The sequence below is a fragment of the Balaenoptera physalus genome, assembly GCF_965194825.1.
Source record: "Balaenoptera physalus genome assembly, chromosome: 7".
NCBI classification, from domain to species: Eukaryota; Metazoa; Chordata; class Mammalia; order Artiodactyla; family Balaenopteridae; genus Balaenoptera; species Balaenoptera physalus.
The window spans coordinates 98,067,173-98,086,988 of record NC_138886.1 but is presented as its reverse complement, the minus strand read 5'-3'; the positions used below and the strand labels follow the sequence as shown (position 1 = coordinate 98,086,988).

At 38.3% G+C, this 19,816-nt stretch overlaps 1 long non-coding RNA gene across 2 annotated transcripts in view; it reads right to left on the bottom strand.

Annotated features, from left to right (window-relative positions):
* Positions 1-2,770: 2,770 nt before the first annotated feature.
* The window catches only part of LOC309664522, a 35,257-nt gene continuing 18,211 nt past the window's right edge, over positions 2,771-19,816 (bottom strand). Inside the window, exons 2-3 of one of the 2 annotated variants that reach the window (XR_014265883.1) lie at positions 11,153-18,206; positions 2,771-11,058 (exon numbers count right to left, since the gene is read on the bottom strand). This is a non-coding gene — a long non-coding RNA (uncharacterized lncRNA). Of the gene's footprint in view, positions 18,207-19,816 lie in introns of both variants that reach the window. The other variant, XR_014265884.1, reaches the window with a different exon arrangement.

Below are 19,816 nucleotides of genomic sequence, written 5' to 3'. Positions count from 1 at the left end.
GCCCCACGCAGGTCATTCTCCTCTCCATCTGTGAAATGTCTCCTTGTTCCTAGAACCTTCTCACTTCTCTGCTATCATCCTTGGTGTTTCCAAATCCCAGAGCATTGTAAGAGCCTTCTCTTCTGGAACTTTGTACCCTCTGAAGGTTGGTTCTTTCTGACCACCTTTTCTCTCACTGGGATTAAGGCACTCCGGAGGAAGGAAGCATGTAATTTCTGTGTCTTTGGTGTCAGCACAGGGCCTGGCCCAGTGTGGGTGCTCAGGGTGCTGTTTGATGACATAACCACCAGATGGCAGCATGGCTCTGTTTCCTGAAGGTCAAGTCCCGCTAGATCTGTCCTGTATGGCTATTGAGCACTTGGAATGTGGCTAGTCATAATTGTTTTTCATGTAAAACACACATGGGAGTTTGAAGACTTAGCATGAAAAAAGAATAATTTATCTCATTAATAAATATTTTTATATTGGTTACATGTTGAAACAATATTTTAGATATACTGGGTTAAATACATATATTAGCATTTTCATATTTTTTCATTCTTTTTAATGTGACTACTAGAAAATTTAAACTTATGCATGTGGTTCAAATTATATTTCTACTGGACAGTGCTGTGCTAGACCCTCTGTAAAATCTCCCAATAGAATTGGCACAGAGTCAAGATGGAGAGCCACATGGCACGTAGATGTCACAGAATTGCTTCACCATCACAGCAGGGTTGGTCCCAGAGGTCCAGGCCACAGTAAGGCCTTGAGAGCAACAAGGAGCTTCTCTGACCATCCTGACTGCTCTCCCCTCCACTGGGTATCATAAGGAATCCGTGTGGGAGAAGGCAGACCCCACCCGGCTCTGGCAGCGCCAGACGATATGTAGCACTTGACCTGTATTCTCTCACTGACCCCTCACATCAAAACAATTTCAGTGAAGAAACAGGATCAGAGAAGTGGAGGGACATGCCCAAGTTCCTCAGCCGTTGACTCCTAGAGATGTAATTAGACATCACTTGATGCAAACTGTGTCTTCCTCTGCATCACACTGCTGTCCTCGTGAGCACTGTCCTTCCACGTGCTCACTACTGTGTTGGAAACCTGGACTGCCAGTCATCTCTGTTCTATTCTGTTCATGGATCGCCTGTGTGTTCTTGAGGGCAAACACTGAGTGCCCTACCCTGCAGGTTATGCCCACACACAAGGACAGCTTTCTTGTGTCCTCAGACACACTGTGAATGGAAAGTGCTAGAGGGAAGACTGTCCCAAGGGAAGGCCAGGGCTTCATGCCAGACCCTGTGCTATACACTTTTCTTACATTATCTCATTTACACCACATAATACCCCTCCAAAGTAGGTGCTCTTACTCCCAATTCACAGTTGAGGAAACTAAGGCACAGAGGGATTTCAATGTGGACAAGCAGATGTTGAGATCTTGTGGTCATATTCTATGTTTTTTCTCAGAACTTCAAGCTGTGGTGTCTCAGCAGTATGAGGCTATAAAGAGTACCCTTCTGATGGTGGGTGAGGCTGGGCCTTTCAGAGGCTGCCAGGAGAACAAAGTGGGAGAAGAGCCCTGAGAGTCTACTCCAGACTGTCTGACCTCTGAAACAGTTGGAGTGAAACCAGGAGCAAGAAGCCCTGCAGGGAGTGCAGATTGCCATGTCTTTACCTCTCAAACCAATTTTATGGATTCTCCATCACCTACTGAACAAGAATTAGGCAGCTTATACTTGTGTTCATGGTCCAAACACTCCATCTGTGGATGTTACTCCAGCCTCACCTTCCATGGTGCACATCTTTCATGCACCCAATAGCCTGCTCTCTGCTTCCCATACATGCCACCTTGCTTACCTGTCCCTTGGTCTTCACCCCCACAATTTTTCCCCTGGAAATGCCCTCTCCCATACAACCTACAATAGCCCTCTACATCTTTGCCTGTCCTCAGCTTACCCATTGTTCAAGACACAGCCAGAGCGCTTGTGGGCTAAAACATAGCAATAAGGCATGCTTAACAGATAAGTTTTATCCACAACTGTCAAGAACCTTGAATGCTGGGAAAATTCATCTGGAGATGTGAAGAGAGTTCCTGGCATTGAGTGGCAAATAAAAGTTTTAGGGCAAGGGCAAGACCTTAAAAGTATGTTTATTTGGAATATGTAACAAAGGTGAGGTGGAGAGCCCAGAAAAGCTATTCAGAGACCACATAACTCCGTGACTGAAATGATGCCTTTGGCATCACCAACTTGGGCTTCAGGCTAGCCCAGATGCAAACTGACTACACGGCCCTGGGGAAGTTACTTCCAGTATTCCAGGCACACATCACAAACATGGCATTTAATTCTTACAACAACTCTATGATTATATGCTATTTTTATCCCCAGTTTACTAACAAAGAAACTGAGGCTTTGGGATATTACACTATTTCTCTAACTTCACACAGCTGGTAAGAGTTGGAGTCAGGAATCCATAGAAAATATCTGTAATTAAGGATAGCACAGTTGCCTAAAGTGCTCAGGCAGGGTAGCTATCACATGGTAAGCTCCTGCTGAGAAATGATGGGCCCAAACCAGAAAGTGGAAGTACCAATGGAGAGAAGACCTGGGTTCCATAGATAATGAGGTAGTGGAAAAAACAAAACTTTAGGTACTTCCCTGGTGGTACAGTGGATAAGACTCCATGCTCCCAATGCAAGGGGCCTGGGTTCCATCCCTGGTCAGGGAACTAGATCCCACATGCATGCCACAACTAAGAGTTTGCATGCCACAATGAAGGAGCCCATGTGCCACAACTAAGGAGCTGGCCAGCTGCAACTAAGGAGCCCACGAGCCACAACTAAGGAGCCCGCCTGCCGTATCTAAGACCTGGCACAACCAAATTAGTAATAACATATGCATATTGATTGTACATGTTACAGAGCTCATTCACATCCATTATTCCAGAAGACTCTCCCAAGAGACTTGTGAGCAGATAGAGCAGGGAATTTTACCCCCATTTTGCAAGTAAAGAAATGGAGGCATTTCTAGTAGAGGGCAGTTTCTGCATAAGGTCTTCCCAGTGTTTTCCCACTGCAGTGTTAGGACACTGGGTGCTAAAATGAGGTGAACCAGACTCTACTCAGCTTAAGCAAAAATGGAAATTCAAGGATGATGGGGCAGGAGTGCCACTGGACCTCAGAGACAACTGGTAATGGAACTTAAAAGACATTAGGAACTTCCACTCCTGCTTAGGACATAGAAAGTCACAGGGAAATATCTCTCCTACTCAAAAAACCAACCAACAAAAACAAAGGCAGGTGACCTATAAAATCATAGTATCAAAAAAATGATTGCTTAACCCATCAGAAATCTGAGGTCACCAAGAAAACTGCTAAGCAAAAATACAAAAGGTGACAGACCCCTCTTGAAAAAAAGGCACCCCAGTTAATTTTATCATTGAAAGAACAGCAGGAGGGAGAGGGGGGTGCCACAGACAGGGATAAGAAGAATTTTTGAAGGCCAAATGTGAGCTAGTTTGAGGGTTTAGAATCTTTAGTAGCCCCAGATATAAGGGGAGCTTATATAGAGAGACACTGCTAAAAATTGGGGACAAAAGGAAAACAAAGAGAAACCCAACAGGAATTCTGGGCCTTATACTGAGTATGAGGTAGTGGTGGCCTACAGCTGGGAGAAGGATAGGGGAGCTGAGAGAGAACTTGCTGAGGTGTGGGCAAGCAGTGTCTGCTGAAGTCTCGGCAGAGTAGGAGAACTGAGGGAACTCTAAGACTTTTGGGTCTTAGAATTAACACAGGCAATGGCAGTCTATGTTAGTCATCACCAAGAGAGGAAAGATTCTTGATCCAGAGAGGGCCCCAATATGGGAATTACCAGACAGAAACTTTAAAATAACTGCGATGAGCATTTTAAAGGATATCGTGGACAGGAGGGACAACATGAATAGTGGAGAATTTTAGCATACAGATGAAAATTATCCCTTTTTTCAGAAAGAGTCAGTGAAATGCTAGAAATGAAAAATATATGAGAGGAGAAGTCTTTCAGTGGACTTCCCAGTAAGACAACAGAGGAAAGAATCAAACTTAAGACAGGTCAATAGAAAGTATTCAAACTGAAACACAAAAAGTAAAGAGTGAAAAAAAAATATTAAAAAAGGAGTTTTTAAAAATGAATGCCTCATAACCAAAGGGTCCCAGAAATGCAAGATTCATTTAACATTTGAAAATCAATCAATGTAAAGCCCCATATTAACAAGCTAAAAGAGAAAACAAAAGATTATTTAAATAGACACAGAAAAAAGCATTTCATAAAATCCAATCCATTCCTAATTTGTAAAACTTCTCAGCAAACTATGAATAAAATGAAACCTCCTCCACCTGTGAAACATATAATCGACATTATAGTGAATGAAAGCTTTTCAACAAATGTCAGAAATGAGACAAGGATGTCTACTCTCACCACCTTTATTCAATAGTGAATTGGAGCTCACTGGAATAAGTGCAAAAAGATAAATAAAAGGCGTCCAGAATGGAAAGTAAAAATGTCTTTATTCACAATGGGATGATCTCCTATGTAGAAAATCCAATGATTAGTTCTGATGAAACTAAAATGTCTAGCAACTTGCAGAAAACAAGATTTTTTAAATTGTGTTTTTATAAAGAACAACCAGAAATTGAAACCTGAAAGATTATAATATTTACAAAATCATCAAAAATATGAAATTCTGAGGGATAAACATGACAAAAGATTTACAAGATTTTAAAAGTACTAAACATCACTGAGAGGTATTTTTAAAGACATTAAAAAAACACCTTGTTCATGCATAGGAAGACACAACCACCTATTTGTTCTCTACATCTATGATTCTGCTTCTATTTAGTTATGTTTGTTCATTTGTTTTGTTTTTTAGATTCCACACATAAGTGAAACCATACAGTATTTGTCTTTCTGTCTGACTTGTTACACTTAGCATAATAACCCCTAGGTCCATCCATGTTGTCACAAATGGCAGTATTTCCTCCTTTTTAGGGCTAATATTCCATTATACCATATATATATATATGGCATACTATATATATCTCTCTCACATCTTCATCTTCTTTATCCATTCATCCATTGATGGACATTTAGGTTGCTTCCATATCTTGGCTTTTGTAAGTAATGCTACAATGAACATATGGGTCTTATATCTTTTCAAATTAGTGTGTTTGTTTTTGTCAGACAAATACTCAGAAGTGGAATTGCTGGATCGTAGAATAGTTCTATTTTTTTAATTTTTTGAGGAATCTCCATACTGTTTTTCATAATGGCTGTATGAATTTACATTCTCACTAACAGTGCATGAAGTTCCCTTTTGTCCACATCCTTACCAACACTTCTTATTTCTTGTCTTTTTGAAAATAGCAATTCTGACAGGTGTGATGTGATATCTCATTGTGATTTTGATTTGCATTTGCATTTTCCTGATGATGAGTGACGCTGATAGCTGTTGACTGTGTGTCTTCTTCAGAAAAATGTCTATTCAGATCTTCTGCCTATTTTTTAACTGCGTTGTTTATTTTTTGATGTTGAGTTTATAAGTTCTTTGTATATTTTGGATATTAACCCTATATCGGATGTATCATTCGCAAATATCTTCTCCCATTCAGTAGGTGGCCTTTTCATTTTGTTGATAGTTTCCTTTGCTGTGCAAAAGCTTTTTAGTTTGATGAAGTCCCATTTGTTTATTTTTGCTTTTGTTTCCCTTGCCTGCAGAAACATATCCAAGAAACATTGCTAAGACTGATATCAAAGAACTTATTGCCTACGTTTTCTTCTAGCAGTTTTCTGGTTTCAGGTCTTACATTAAGTCTTTAACATACACACACACACACACACACACACACACACATAAAGTCCATCTTGGCTTGTGTCATATAAGACCAGTATTTCCTTATTGATTTTCTGTCTGGATGATCGGTCCATTAATGTAAGTGGGGTTTTAAAGGCCTCTTCTTTTATTGGGTTACTGTCAATTCCTCCCTTTATGTCTGTTTATATTGCCTTATGTATTTAAGTTGTCCTATGTTGGGTGCATTTATATTTATAATTGTTATATCTTCCTGGATTCGTCCTTTGATCATTATGTAATATCCTTCTTTGTCTCTTGTAACAGTCTTTGTTTTAAAGTCTATTTTGTCTGATATAAGTATTTCTACCCCATTTTTCTTTTGAATTCCATTTGCATAAAAAAATCTTTTTCCATCCCCTCACTTTCAGTTTGTGTGTCTCTCTAGATCTAAAGTGAGTCTCTTATAGGCGGCATATATACGGGTCTTGTTTTTGTATGCATTCAGCCACTCTAAATCTTTTGGTTCATTTACATTTGAAGTAATTATTGATAAGTTATGTACTTACTGCCATTTTGTTAATTGTTTTTGGTTTGTTTTTGTAGTTCTTTTTTGTTCCTCCCTTCTTCTTTTACTATCTTCCTTTATGATTTGATGACTATCTTTAGTGTTATGTTTGGATTTCTTGCTCTTTTTTGTGTGTATATCTATTATAGATTTTTGGTTTGTGATTACCATGAGGTTTATATATAGCAATCTATGTATTTATGTGATTATTTTAAGTTGGTGATCTCTTAAGTCAAACTCATTTTAACAACCTTGTGTTTTTAACTCGCCCTCCATGTTTACTGTTTTTGACATATTTTACATCTTTTTGTTTTGTGTTTCCCTTAACTAGTTACTGTGAAAATAGATGATTTTACTACTTATGTTTTTTAACCTTCCTGCTAGCTTTATAACTGGTTAGTCTACTACCATTGCTATATATTTACCTTTACCAGTGAGATTTTTTCTTTCATAATTTTCATATTTCTAGTTGTGGCCTTTTCTTTTATGCTTAGAGAAGTCCCTTTAACATTTCTTGTAAAGCTGGTTTTGTCGTGCTGAACTCCTTTAGCTTTGCCTGTCTGTAAACTATTTTATCTCTCCTTCAAATCTGAATGATAGACTTATTGGATAGAGTATTCTTGACTGTAGTTTTTTCTCTTTTATCACTTTAAATATATCATGCCATTCCCTCTGCCCTGCAGAGTTTCTGCTGAAAAATCAGTTGAGAGCCTTATGGGAGTTCCCTTTTACATAACTTGTTACTCTTCCTTGCTGCTTTTAATATTGTCTTTGCCTTTACTATTTGCCATTATGATTACAATGTGTCTTGGTGTGGTCCCTTTTGGGTTGATCTTATTTGGGACTCTCTTTGATTCCTGGACCTCGATGTCTGTTTTCTTTCCCAGATTAGAGAAGTTTTCAGCTATTATATCTTCAAATATGTCCTCTTCTCCTTCTGGGACCCCTATAATGCAAATGTTAGTATATTTTATGTCACTCCAGATGCCCTCATTTTTAAAAATTCTTTTTTCTGTTCAGCTTCAGTAATTTCCACTACTCTGTCTTCCAGTTTGCTGATCCATTCCTCTGTATCACATAATATACTGTTGATTCCTTCTATTGGGACCCCAGGGGTCCTAGGGCTAGTGCAGGCCCACTGGTATGCAGGGCCGGGTCCTGGGGCAGCTGGGGGCTCAGGGGATTCTAAGGCAGCCGGCCTGCTGGTGAGTGAGGCTGTGTCCCCATCCAGTTAGCTGCTTGACCTGGGGTGTCCCTGGACTGGAGCCCATTGGCTGGTGGGTGGGATCAGATCTTGTCACTAATAAGCCAGAGGAAGGATTCCAAAATGGAGCTCACTAGCACCAGAGTACTCATGGTAGGATGAGCTCCCCTAATGGATTCTTCCAGCATCTATGTCCCCATGGTGAGTCCCAATTGCCTCCTGGCTCTCCAAAGTCAGCAGCTGTGTCTGACCCAGGCTCCTTTTAAATTACTGCTTCTGCCCTGAGTCCCAGAGCACGTGAGATTTTCTGTGTGCCCTTTAGTGGAGTCTCTATTTCCCTCAGTCCTCTGGGTATTCCAAAAGTAAGCTCCACTTGCCTTTAAAGCCAAATGTTCTGGGAGCTCATCTTGGTGCATGACCCCTAGCCTGGAGAGCCCAGTGTAGGGCTCAGATGCCTCACTCCTTGGGGAGAACCTCTGCAACTGTAATTATCCTCCCATTTGTGGGTCACCCACCCATGGTATGGGTCTTGACTATACCCCTCCTACCCATCTCATTGTGGTTCCTTCTTTATATCTTCAGTTGTACAAGATCTTTTCTGCTAGTCTTCAGGTCATCTTATGGATAGTTGCTCTATAAATAGTTGTAATTTTGGTGTGCCCATGGGAGAACATGAACTGAGGGTCTTCCTATTCTGCCATCTTGGCCATTCCGCAAATTTTAAATTTTATACCAAATTTTAATATACACTTCATCAAATTTAAAATGCATCATTTATTGTATATCAATTATTCTTCAATAAAACTATTTTTAAAAAATGGAACAGAGCTCAGCAGTATGTGAGACAATATCAAACAGTCTAACTTATGTGTTATTGGAGTATAAGAAGGATTAATGAGATGATATATTTGAAGATACGATGGCCATGACTTATCAAAATTAGTGAAATATATCTACCCACAATTCCAAGATGCTCTGTGTACCCCAAGCAAGATAAATTCAAAGAAATCCACATATAGTCATATTCTGGTCAAAATTCTGAAAACCAAGATAATAACAAAATCCTGCAAGCAGTCAGAACAAAAGACAATCCATGTAGGAAACAATGAAAAGAAAAATGGCTGACATGTAATCAGAAGCAATGACATCCACAAGACAATGGAACTACATCTGTAAAGTGATGAAAGACAAAAATTAACAGGTTACAATTCTGTATCTAGGGAAAATAGTCTTCAAAAATGAAGGCAAAATAAAGAAGAGAGATGATAACAGGAAGAAACTCAATTCTGCAGGAAGATATTTTTAAAAACACCAAATAGAGTAAAATCTTTTTGAAAGACTGTTAGGTCAGTTGGATCTTCCAAGGAAGCAAATTATAAGATAGAGTTAGGAGTGTGAGAGGTTTATTGAGTGTGTTGTCTGTGAAAGATAAAAAGAGAGGCCAGAATTTTGCAGGGGAAGCCTTCAGAGTACAGTGTAAATTGAACATCTGAAAAAGGAATGGGGGAGGAAGCAGGATTTGGAAGGGAGATCTGTTGAAACTTCAGACAACCCAATAGGGAGCTCCATAGCAAAGAAGGCTCATTAGAAGAGCACTGCACTTGTTGAAATGGTCACACTCTGGCAAGCCTGCCATTCTTATTCATTTGCTGGGGACTGCCTGAGAACTCATGACCTCAATTCTAAAGCTGAGGGAGATTCTGAAGGCACTATAACTGGAAGCTCTCAGGTAACTGCACTTCTCATAGCTGAACAGTGAGGTTTTTTTTCTTAAAGGGAGCTCTGAGCAGCACACTTCCATGGGTGCCTCAACTGTTTAAAGTAAAAATTACAATACAATGTGGGGGGTTTAGTGTATAGAAAAGTAAGATATACTTCAACAAGAGCACAAGGTATGTGTAGCAAATTGGAAGTACACTGTTGTAAAGTTCTTACATTGCCCATGCAGTAGTATAATACATTTTAATGGTAGACAACGATAAGCTACAGATGCATATTGTAACCTCCAGAGCAGTGGCTCCTAAATGTTTTCATTTCAGGACTTCTTTAGACACTTAAAAAATATTGAAGACACCAACAGATTTCAATTAGGTGGGTTAAATGTATCAATATTTACCATATTAGAAATTAAAACTGAGAAAAAAATATTTATTATAAAATAGTAATAATCATCTTATCATTTAAGATAAATAACATTTTATAAAAAATAACTTTTTCAAAACAACAGAAATGGGGAAAAGAGTGGCATTGTTTTACATTTTTTGTAAATCTCTTTAATGTCTGACTTATTTGAAGACAAGTAGATTCTCCTATCTGCATCCTCATTCAGTCCATGGTGATGCACTTTTCTGGTTGAGGTGTATGAAGAAAATCCAGCCTCATGTCAACACATCATTGGAATCGGGGTGCTGCGTTTTAATAGTTCTTTTAGATAATTATGGACATGCTGCTTTGATACTGCACCAAAATTCAACAACTGGTCTTCTTAAAGGTTAGTTGCAATGTGGAATCTAAATACCTATCAATAAATTCTCATACCATTACATTAAAACCCCTTAGCCTATTTTTTGCATAATGAATAAATCTTTTACTCATAGATTATGCATGTTACATTATGCATTGGTCACTTGGAAAATACTGGTTCACTGAGATATGCAGCTCTTTCAAATGTTAACACATTCTATTACATAATATCAAAAATATTATTAATATCACCACTGATCTCATCAGAAACATTTTTAAATATTGAGAAGCTGACAAACTCTCACTGGCATTTACAATTATAAATGATAAATCACTTGAAAGCTTAAATTTTATCATTGGTAACAAATACTGTCATAAGTGGTTGGCTCATTTTATTTGTTTTTGAGAAAATGTCTATCGATACCCAGGTCTGAATATTTATATTTTATCTGTCAGTAGTTCTTTCAAGGAAAAGTGGTTTCCCAGGAAAAAAAGCAGCAACTTCAGGTCACAAATTCAAACAATTGCTCAAATGCTTTTGTATATTCCTGTTTTGTCACCCAGAATATTAAAGTCATTACTAAAGGGTGAAGATTTCCATAAAATTAATAAATTTTACTTCAAGAAGGAGAATCTTAAGTGAAACTGACTTTTAAAAAAAACTTTGAGTGTGTCAGTAAAGAAAAGAATGACTACTAGTACACTGGTGCCACTGCCCTGATTCATGCTAAATGGGCCAACAGTTTTACTTATTGCTTTTGCACCATCTTTTGCAAAGATTAACACATTTAAAAAGGCAAATAGCATCTGAAATATTATAAAAATAATTTTGATATTTTGGACCCCTTGAAAAGATCCTAGGGCCCTTCTAGGGCCCCCGGGAAGTCCACGAACCACAGTTTGAGAACTGCTACTTGTCAAGTGATCAGGCAATGAGCCACTTTTTTAGTTGTGGTTCTCCCAAGTGTCAGTATTTGAAGATCTTTTCTCTGAGACAGTTGTTTCTACAATCTTCTGCCTTTAGGGGATAGGAAGATGAAAATTAGCCCAGCAACAGAAGTTCTGTGAAAATGAAGAGGCTAATGGTTTCACATTCAATATTTAGACTTTACCTAAGTCGACTGTTTTCTTTCCAGCATATCATTCCCAGCTGGTGCCTGTAAGTCACATCCCCTCTTCTTCAACTTCTCCAGAGACTTTCACCTGTCTGCATGGGTGGAATAAAGGATCTCTGGGTTGGGCCATGCTGTGTTCATATTTAAACAATCTATCCTCATTTCTCCCTCATATTTCATGGTGCCTGGTACTCCATTTTGTCAACTTTTCTAGCCAAAGAACATTAAACAACTGATATAATGAAATGTCAGGGTACACATGAATTTTCTGGGGTCAAGGTCAGAGCTGATACTCTACTCCATTTCTGCCACCCTGTTGGCCACCTTAAGAGCCACTGGATGGCCATTATGTGTATGTGGCCTGTATCTACACATAATCTTCCTCTGCTTTTCATGACTTCAGGTCTGAGGTGGATGCTGTGACACATCACCTAGATCCCTCTTCAGGAATGAAGAATCATTATCCCAGCTGCTGGGAGTGTTGCTGGTAGGGAGCACCCAGGTGTCAGACCCATTTGGGGATTGCCTCAGCTGTAGGTAGCCAGTTCACACAAGGTACATTGCTTTCACAGAGTGATTGCAACCAAGCAAATGCTCAATCAAGAAAAAGCCACATTCAAATGGTAGGAAATTTTATGGCCTTTTTACCCACCCTCACTCCACTTTCTCCCAGGTGTGGCATGGTTGAGAGGAAGTAACCCAATTCCCAGTTCCCTCCCTCAGGTTAGAAGGACTAGTCTGTGGGATACCCGAGGAACTGATTTCTGTCGCACTTGACTCCAGAGTTCCGACAGGGAACAACAGCATAGCTCAGATCTCAGATTGGCAGAAGTCACTGAAGGAAGTGGAAAGCACAACAGCACATGAAAACTGCAAGGGGATCACTGACCCATGGATGCCTGGGTCATGCAAGGCCCTGAGAAGCAGTCGTTAAGATTCTCCGAGAAGATAACATACTTACCAGCAGCCATGTATTCCAGGGAGATTGGAGGGAGGGGAATGCACACATATGGCGCAAGAAAGATTCATGCCCAGGAAAAAAACCTTAGAAGATGTTAGCTTCATCCCAAGTGGATCCCAAGGCTGAGGATATACCCTGCCAATTACTGAAGGTATTGCATGCTAATCTGCAAAGACAAGGGGAGGTGGCTGTTTTCTCACATGCCGAATTTTCAACAAAAGATCATAAGGCATACCCAGAAACAAGAAAAAGGGCCTATTCAAAGGAACAAAATAAATCTCCAAAAACTATCCTTGAATAAACACAGGCAACAGACTCACTAGACAACATCTTTAAAACAACTTACTTAAACATGCAAAAAAGCTAAAGGAAAACCTGGACAAAGAACTAAAGAAAATCAGGCAAATAATATATGAACAAAATAAGAATATCAACAAAGAGAGTGTAGAAATGAGCCAAAAAAAAAAAAAATTCTGGAGGTGACAATACAATAACTGAATTGAAAAATTCACTGGAGGGGTTCAACAGCAAACTCAAATAGACAGAAGGAAGAATCAGTAAACTTGAAGACAGGTTATTTGAAATTGTTGAGTCTGAGGATCAAGAAGAAAAAAAGAATGAAGAAAAGTGAATAGAACCTGAGGGATTTACAGGACACCATCAAAAGGACCAATATATACAATTATAGGAGTCCCAGAAGATGAGAGAGATTATTTGAAGAAATGATGGCTGAATACTTCTGAAATTTGAGGAAAGACAAAGCTCTACAAATTCCAGAAGCTCATTGGTGCTTTGTGACCACCTAGAGGGGTGGGATAGGGAGGGTGGGAGGGAGATGAAAAAGGGAGGGGATATGGGGATATATGTATACATATAGCTGATTCACTTTGTTATACAGCAGAAACTAACACAACATTGTAAAGCAATTATATGTCAATAAAGATGTTAAAAAAAATTTAAAGCAAAACAACAACAACAACAACAACAAATTCCAGAAGCAGCAAATTCCAAGTAGGATAAATCTAAAGAGACCCATGCCAAGACATATAATGAAAAAACCAAATGCAAAAACAGAATCTTGAAAGCAGCGAGAGAAAAGTTACTCATCATGTATAAGGGATCCCAGGAGGCAATGGAATGATACATTTAAAGCGCTGAAGAAAAGAAACCTGTCAACTGAGAACTTTATGTCTGGCAAAACTGTCCTTCAAAAATAAGGGAGAAATTAAGGAATTCCCAGACAAAAAGCTGAGGGAGTTCATTACCACTAGATCTGCACTGCAAGTAATGTGAAAGTAAGTCCTTCAAGTTGAAATGGAAGGACAGTAGACTTGAAACAATTCCTAGAATTAAACACAGGGGAAAAGATCTTTGACATCAATCTTGGCCATTTTTTTTTTTTTGGATATGACACCAAACTCACAAGCAACTAAAGCAAAAATCAACAAGTGGGACTACATACATCAAACTTAAAAGCTTCTGCAAAAGAAACAGTCAACAAAATGAAAAGGAAAGCTACAGGATGGGAGAAAATGTCAGCAAACCATCTATCTCATAAGGGATTAATATTCATAAGGGGTAAATACATACAGAACTCAATAACAGAAAGCAAATAATTTGATTAAAAAATGGACAGAGGACTTCAATAAACTTTCTTCCAAAGAAGACATACAAATGGCCAACAAGTACACAAAAATGTGCTCAACATCACTAATCATCAGGAAAGGGCAAATTAGAACCACAGTGAGATACCACCTCACATCTGTTAGAATGGCTATCAAAAAAAAAAAAAAAAAGAGATAACAAATGCTGATGAGAATGTGGAGAAAAGGGAACTCTTGTGCACTGCTGGTGGAAATGTAAATTGGTGCAGCCACTGTGGAAACAGTATAAATATTCCTCAAAATTTTTTAAAAAAGAACTATCATGTGATTCAAAACTCTCATTTCTGGGTATATATCCAAAAGAGATGAAATCAGTATCTCGAAGAGATATCTGCACTCATGTTCACTGCAGCATTATTCACAATAGCCAAGACATGGAAAAAGCTAAGTGTCTATTGACAGATGAACGAATAAAGAAAATAGACACACACACACAGAGGAATATTATTCAGTCATTAAAAAGGAAACCCTGCCATTTGCCACAACATGGATGGACCTTGAGGGCATCATGCTGAGTGAGATGAGCCAAAGGCACATACTGTATGATCTCACTTATATGTAGAATCTAAAAACCTGAACTCACAGAAGCAGTTACCAGGGGTTGCAGGGGTGAGAGAAATGAGGACATGTCAGTCAAAGGTGCAAATTTTCAGTGGTAAGAGGCATAAGTTCCAGGTATCTAATGTACAGCATGGTGACTATAGTTAGTAATACTGTATTGTATGCTTTAAAGTTGCATAGATTTTAAATATTCTCACAATAACAACAACAAAATGGTAATTATGTGAGGTGAAGGACGTGTTAACTAACTTTACTGTGGTAAACATTTTGAAATATACACATGTATCAAATTATCATATGGTACACTTTAAACATATACAATGTTGCATGTCAATTATATCTCAATAAAGTTGGGGATGGGGGAACTACAATGAGATATCACCTCACTCCTATTAGGATAGTGATTATCAAAAAGCCAAGAGACAACAAGTGTTTGAGAGGATGTGGAGAAAAGGAAACCCTTGTATACTCTCGGTGGGAATGTAAATTGGTGCAGCCACTAGGAAAACAGTATGGACATTACTCAAAAAATTAAAAATAAAATTACAATGTGATACAGCAATCCCACTTCTAAGTATATACCCAAAGGAAATGAAACCAGAACTTGAAGAGATACCTGCACTCCCATTTTCATTGTAGCCTTATTCACAATATCCAAGATACAGAAATAATCTATGTCCATTGACAGAAGGATGGATTAAAAAGAATGTGATATATACATGCAATGAACTATTATTCAGCTATGAGAGAGAAGAAAACACTGCCATCTGCAATAACATGGATGAACTTGGAGGACATTAAGTGGAATAAGCTAGATACAGGAAGACAAGCTGGAAAAATAAAGGAATAAAAAGAAGTAAAGCCTCATATGTATGATGAATTGATTTTCAATTAATGTGTCAGGCCAATTCAAGTGGAAAAAGATAGTCTTTTCAACAAATGCTGCTGAAACAACTGGATAACCAAAAAGATAAATTTACACTTTTACCTCATACCATTCACAAAATTAAACTTAAAAATGGATCACAAACATGAATGCTACAGTGACAATAAAACTTCTAGAAGAAAGCACAGGAGAAAATCTTTATGACCTTGGGTAAGGCAAAGACATGATCCATCAAAAAAAAAAAGATTAATGAGACTTGATCAAAATTTAAAACTTTTGCACTTCAAAAGACACCATTAGGGGACTTCCCTGGTGGTCCAGTGGTTAAGACTCCACACTTCCACTGCACAGGGCGTGGGTTTGATCCCTGGCCAGGGAACTAAGATCCCGCATGCCGCATGCAGCGAAAAGTTAAAAAAAAGAAAAAGACACCATTGGGAAAATGAAAAGCCTCAGACTGAGAAAAGATATTTGAAAGCATATCTGATAAAGAACTTATACTCAGAATATAAAAACTTACAACTCAATTATATGAAGATAAACAAGCCAATGAAAAAATGATCAAAAGATGTGAGTAAACATTTTACCAAAGATACAAGAATAGCTACAAGTCCATGAAAAGATCCTTAACATTATTAATCATTATGGAAATGCAAATTAAAAGTACAATGAGATACCACTAAACACCGACTAGAAAGGCTATAATCAAGCAGAAAGAAATTATCAAGTGTTAATGAGGATGTAAAGAAACTAGAATATTCATATATTGCTGTTGGGAATGTAAAATGGTACAAACACTTTGGAAAATTGTTTGGCAGTTTCATAGAAGGTTAAACATAAACTTATCATAGGACCCTGCAATTCTACTCCTCAGTATTTCTCCTAGAGAAATGAAAACAGATGTCCACAGAAAGATTTGTATATAAGTGTTTATAGCAGTATCAATCAAAAAACCCAAATCTAGAAAAAATCCAATGACCATCAGTTAAAGGATAAACAAAATGTGATATATCCATACAACAGAATACTATGCAGCAATAAAAAGGAATAAACTTCGTATATGTTACACGATGAATGAACTTTAAAAATATGCTAAGTGAAAATAAAGCCTTAAATTCCACTCCTACTCCATGCTCTCCCGCTTCTGTAAATAAGCAGTAGGCCTTATGTAATACATTGTTCTCTGTTGCCCTTATTTTATATTCACTTTCTTTTTCTTACGGCATTGAGAAGTCTTTAATTCTTTATGATCTCTCACAACAGATTCAAATTTCTCCTCTTACATTTGGAGATCAGGTTTTATAACCTTTAATATGTGTTAGGTTCAAATTTTAGCTACTACTTATTGTGTTTTGTGTAGCCATGATATTTTAGAAAGTATGCTCTATAATTATTTTGTTCATTTATCAAATGATCTCTATGAGGTAGATATTATGATTCCTCTTTATCATACAAAGAAATAGGTTAGAGAGATTACATGGCATGCTAAGGATTGGCTTCAGTGACTAAGCTTTTGAAGCCAGAGTTTTTTATGGAAGATCATGTTGACTCTACTTGATGTGCCCTAAAGGTATATATGCATTTAATTTAGGTGTGAGTTTGTGTCCTTTTATTGGAGCTATGGACAACTTATTCAGGATAGCTTGGGATGTTATATATATAAAATTCTGGTTTGAATAATAGATAGAAATTTAATAGCACTCCTTCATTCTACCTTGGGAGACTAAAAACATTAAGGGGTTTATCCAGGAATTTTTAAGATCACAGCTTTGAAATGGTAAGTATGGTAAAGGCTATATTCTAGATGCATGCCTATATTTTAGTTCTTAGGTCTTTATTCATTGTCTTTTAGATTCTTATTGAATTATGTTTAATTCAAGCAAATTCATGTTTTATAGCAACTTTGTTTGTCTAGTAACAAAGCTCTGTACATACTGAAGGCCAAAAATTTGCATGGAGGCCCAAGTTGGGAGTTTGCTAGAAAATGGAACATCTCTGTAGGAAGCAGAAGGACAGTAAAAGAAATGTTATTTGGGGATAGAGTGAGGAGGCTGAAAACCTGAGACAGACACACATTTGTACACAATACAAAAATAGTTGTGTAGGATCATGATCCTGAATTTTCAAGAAAAGGTTTAACTATGGTTATTGCTCTCCGTTTTAAAAAAATAAAGAAAATTTAAAATCTGCAAAAAAAAAAATATGCTAAGTGAAAGAAACCATATTCAAAGGACTACATATTGCATGATTCTCTTGGGGACTAGGTCACCATCCTCTCAATCACAACTATATATAAATCAGACACTATTTTTTTAAATTAATTAATTAATTTATTTTTGGGTGTGTTGGGTCTTCGTTTCTGTGCGAGGGCTTTCTCTAGTTGCGGCGAGCGGGGGCCACTCTTCATTGCGGTGCGTGGGCCTCTCATTGTCGCAGCCTCTCTTGATGTGGAGCACCGGCTCCAGACGCGCAGGCTCAGTAGTTGTGGCTCACGGGCTTAGTTGCTCCGCGGCATGTGGGATCTTCCCAGACCAGGGCTCGAACCCGTGTCCCCTGCATTGGCAGGCAGACTCTCATCCACTGCGCCACCAGGGAAGCCCAATAAATCAGACACTATTTTTTAATGGAGTTTTCCAGTAACTGGAATATATTTTCCCACTATTCAGACATCCTCTGCTTTGCCATTCACCGTACCCTGTTTCCCTAGTCTCTATATTGGGGTATCCAAGATATTAAAATAATCATTATAAGATTACTTAGGGAGCCTTATTTACAACCTTAAAAGTTATTAGACCAATGCATTTGAACCTCAAACCTTGTGCATCTCTTCAAATTTTCTCAGCCACCTCCTTTCTCATTTTGTCCAGTGCCCCACTTCTGCTGGGTCACTTCTCCATTTTCAGACTTGGTTGAAACATCACACCTCAGGATTTAGTGTTTAGCTTCCTAAGCAGCTACCAATGGGCTGGATGATGCAACCTGGAAGTTTAGAGGAGTTAGCTTTTATGAGAATCTATAACTAACTGGTCCTAGACTAATGGGAAGCATGACATGGAAGGGAGCTGGGCATATTTTAAAAAGAAAAGGGTACAAATGTATTCAGGCAGTTCTCACTTTGCATGGTACCACGTTAATGCAAACGTATTCATATTGGAGCCTTATTCATTCTCACTTTTCGTGGTTTTCTAGCAAGCAAAGCAAAAGAAGAACACAATTCTTATGTGCATGAATTTCTGTTAACAAGGTACCATGCAAAGCAAGAACTACACACACACACACACACACATACTGCATTTATTGAGAACCTATCATATGAAACATGCTCATATTAAGTACTCTGGCTAATATACCTAGGGATATAAAATGAGATATTAGAAACTTAGTCTACATTACCTGTGAGAAATTGATAAGCTATATAGTTTGCTTTTCTTAACTTTTTAAAAATAAATTTATTTTATTTATTTTTGGCTGCATTGGTTCTGCATTGCTGCGTGCGGGCTTCCTCTAGTTGCGACAAGCGGGGGCTACTCTTCATTGTGGTGCACTTGCTTCTCACTGTGGTGGTTTCTCTTGTTGCAGAGCACAGGCTCTAGGCACGCAGGCTTCAGTAGTTGTGGCTTGCAGGCTCTAGAGCGCAGGCTCAGTAGTTGTGGCACATGGGCTTAGTTGCTCCGTGGCATGTGGGATCCTCCCAGACCAGGGATAGAACCCGTGTCCCCTGCATCAGGAGGCGGATTCACAACCACTGTGCCACTGGGGAAGTCCCTGTATAGTTTGCTTTTTAAATCTGTTTCTACATCACTATTTCATTGCAAATCCTCAAAGAAGCTCTCTACTTACAAACAGTGGGTTCTGCATTAGTGTAACTGTAGAGGTTCAAAATTTGCAGTTACCATTCAAGAGCATAAAAATGTAACTTAAATTTTTTTATTTTTTATTTTTTAATTTTTAATAATAGTTTGCATCTGCTAATCCCAAACTCCCAATCCTTCCCTCCCCTTCCTCTTTTCTCCCTTGGCAAGCACAAGTCTGTTCTCTATATTTGTGAGTCTGTTTTTGTTTCGTAGATATGTTCATTGGTGTCATATTTTAGATTCCACATATAAGCGATATCATACAATATTTGTCTTTCTCTTTCTGACTTACTTCGCTTAGTATGATAATATCTAGGTCCATCCACACTGCTGTCAATGGACATTTTGGTTGTTTCCATGTCTTGGCTATTGTAAATAGTGTTGCTATGAACATAGGGGTGTTATGTACCTTTTCGAATTGTAGTTTTGCCCAGGAGTGGGATTGCTGGATCATACGACAACTCTAGTTTTCATTTTTTGAGGAACCTCCATACTGTCTTCCACAGTGGCTGCACCAATTTACATTCCTGCCAACAGTGTAAGAGGGTTCCCTTTTCTCCACACCCTCCCCAGCATTTATTATTTGAAGACTTTTAAAAAATTTATTTATGTATTTATTTATTTATTTATTTTTGGCTGCGTTGGTTCTTTGTTGCTGTGCGCAGGTTTTCTCTAGTTGCTGTGAGCAGGGGCTACTCTTTGTTGCAGTGCACGGGCTTCTCATTGCGGTGGCTT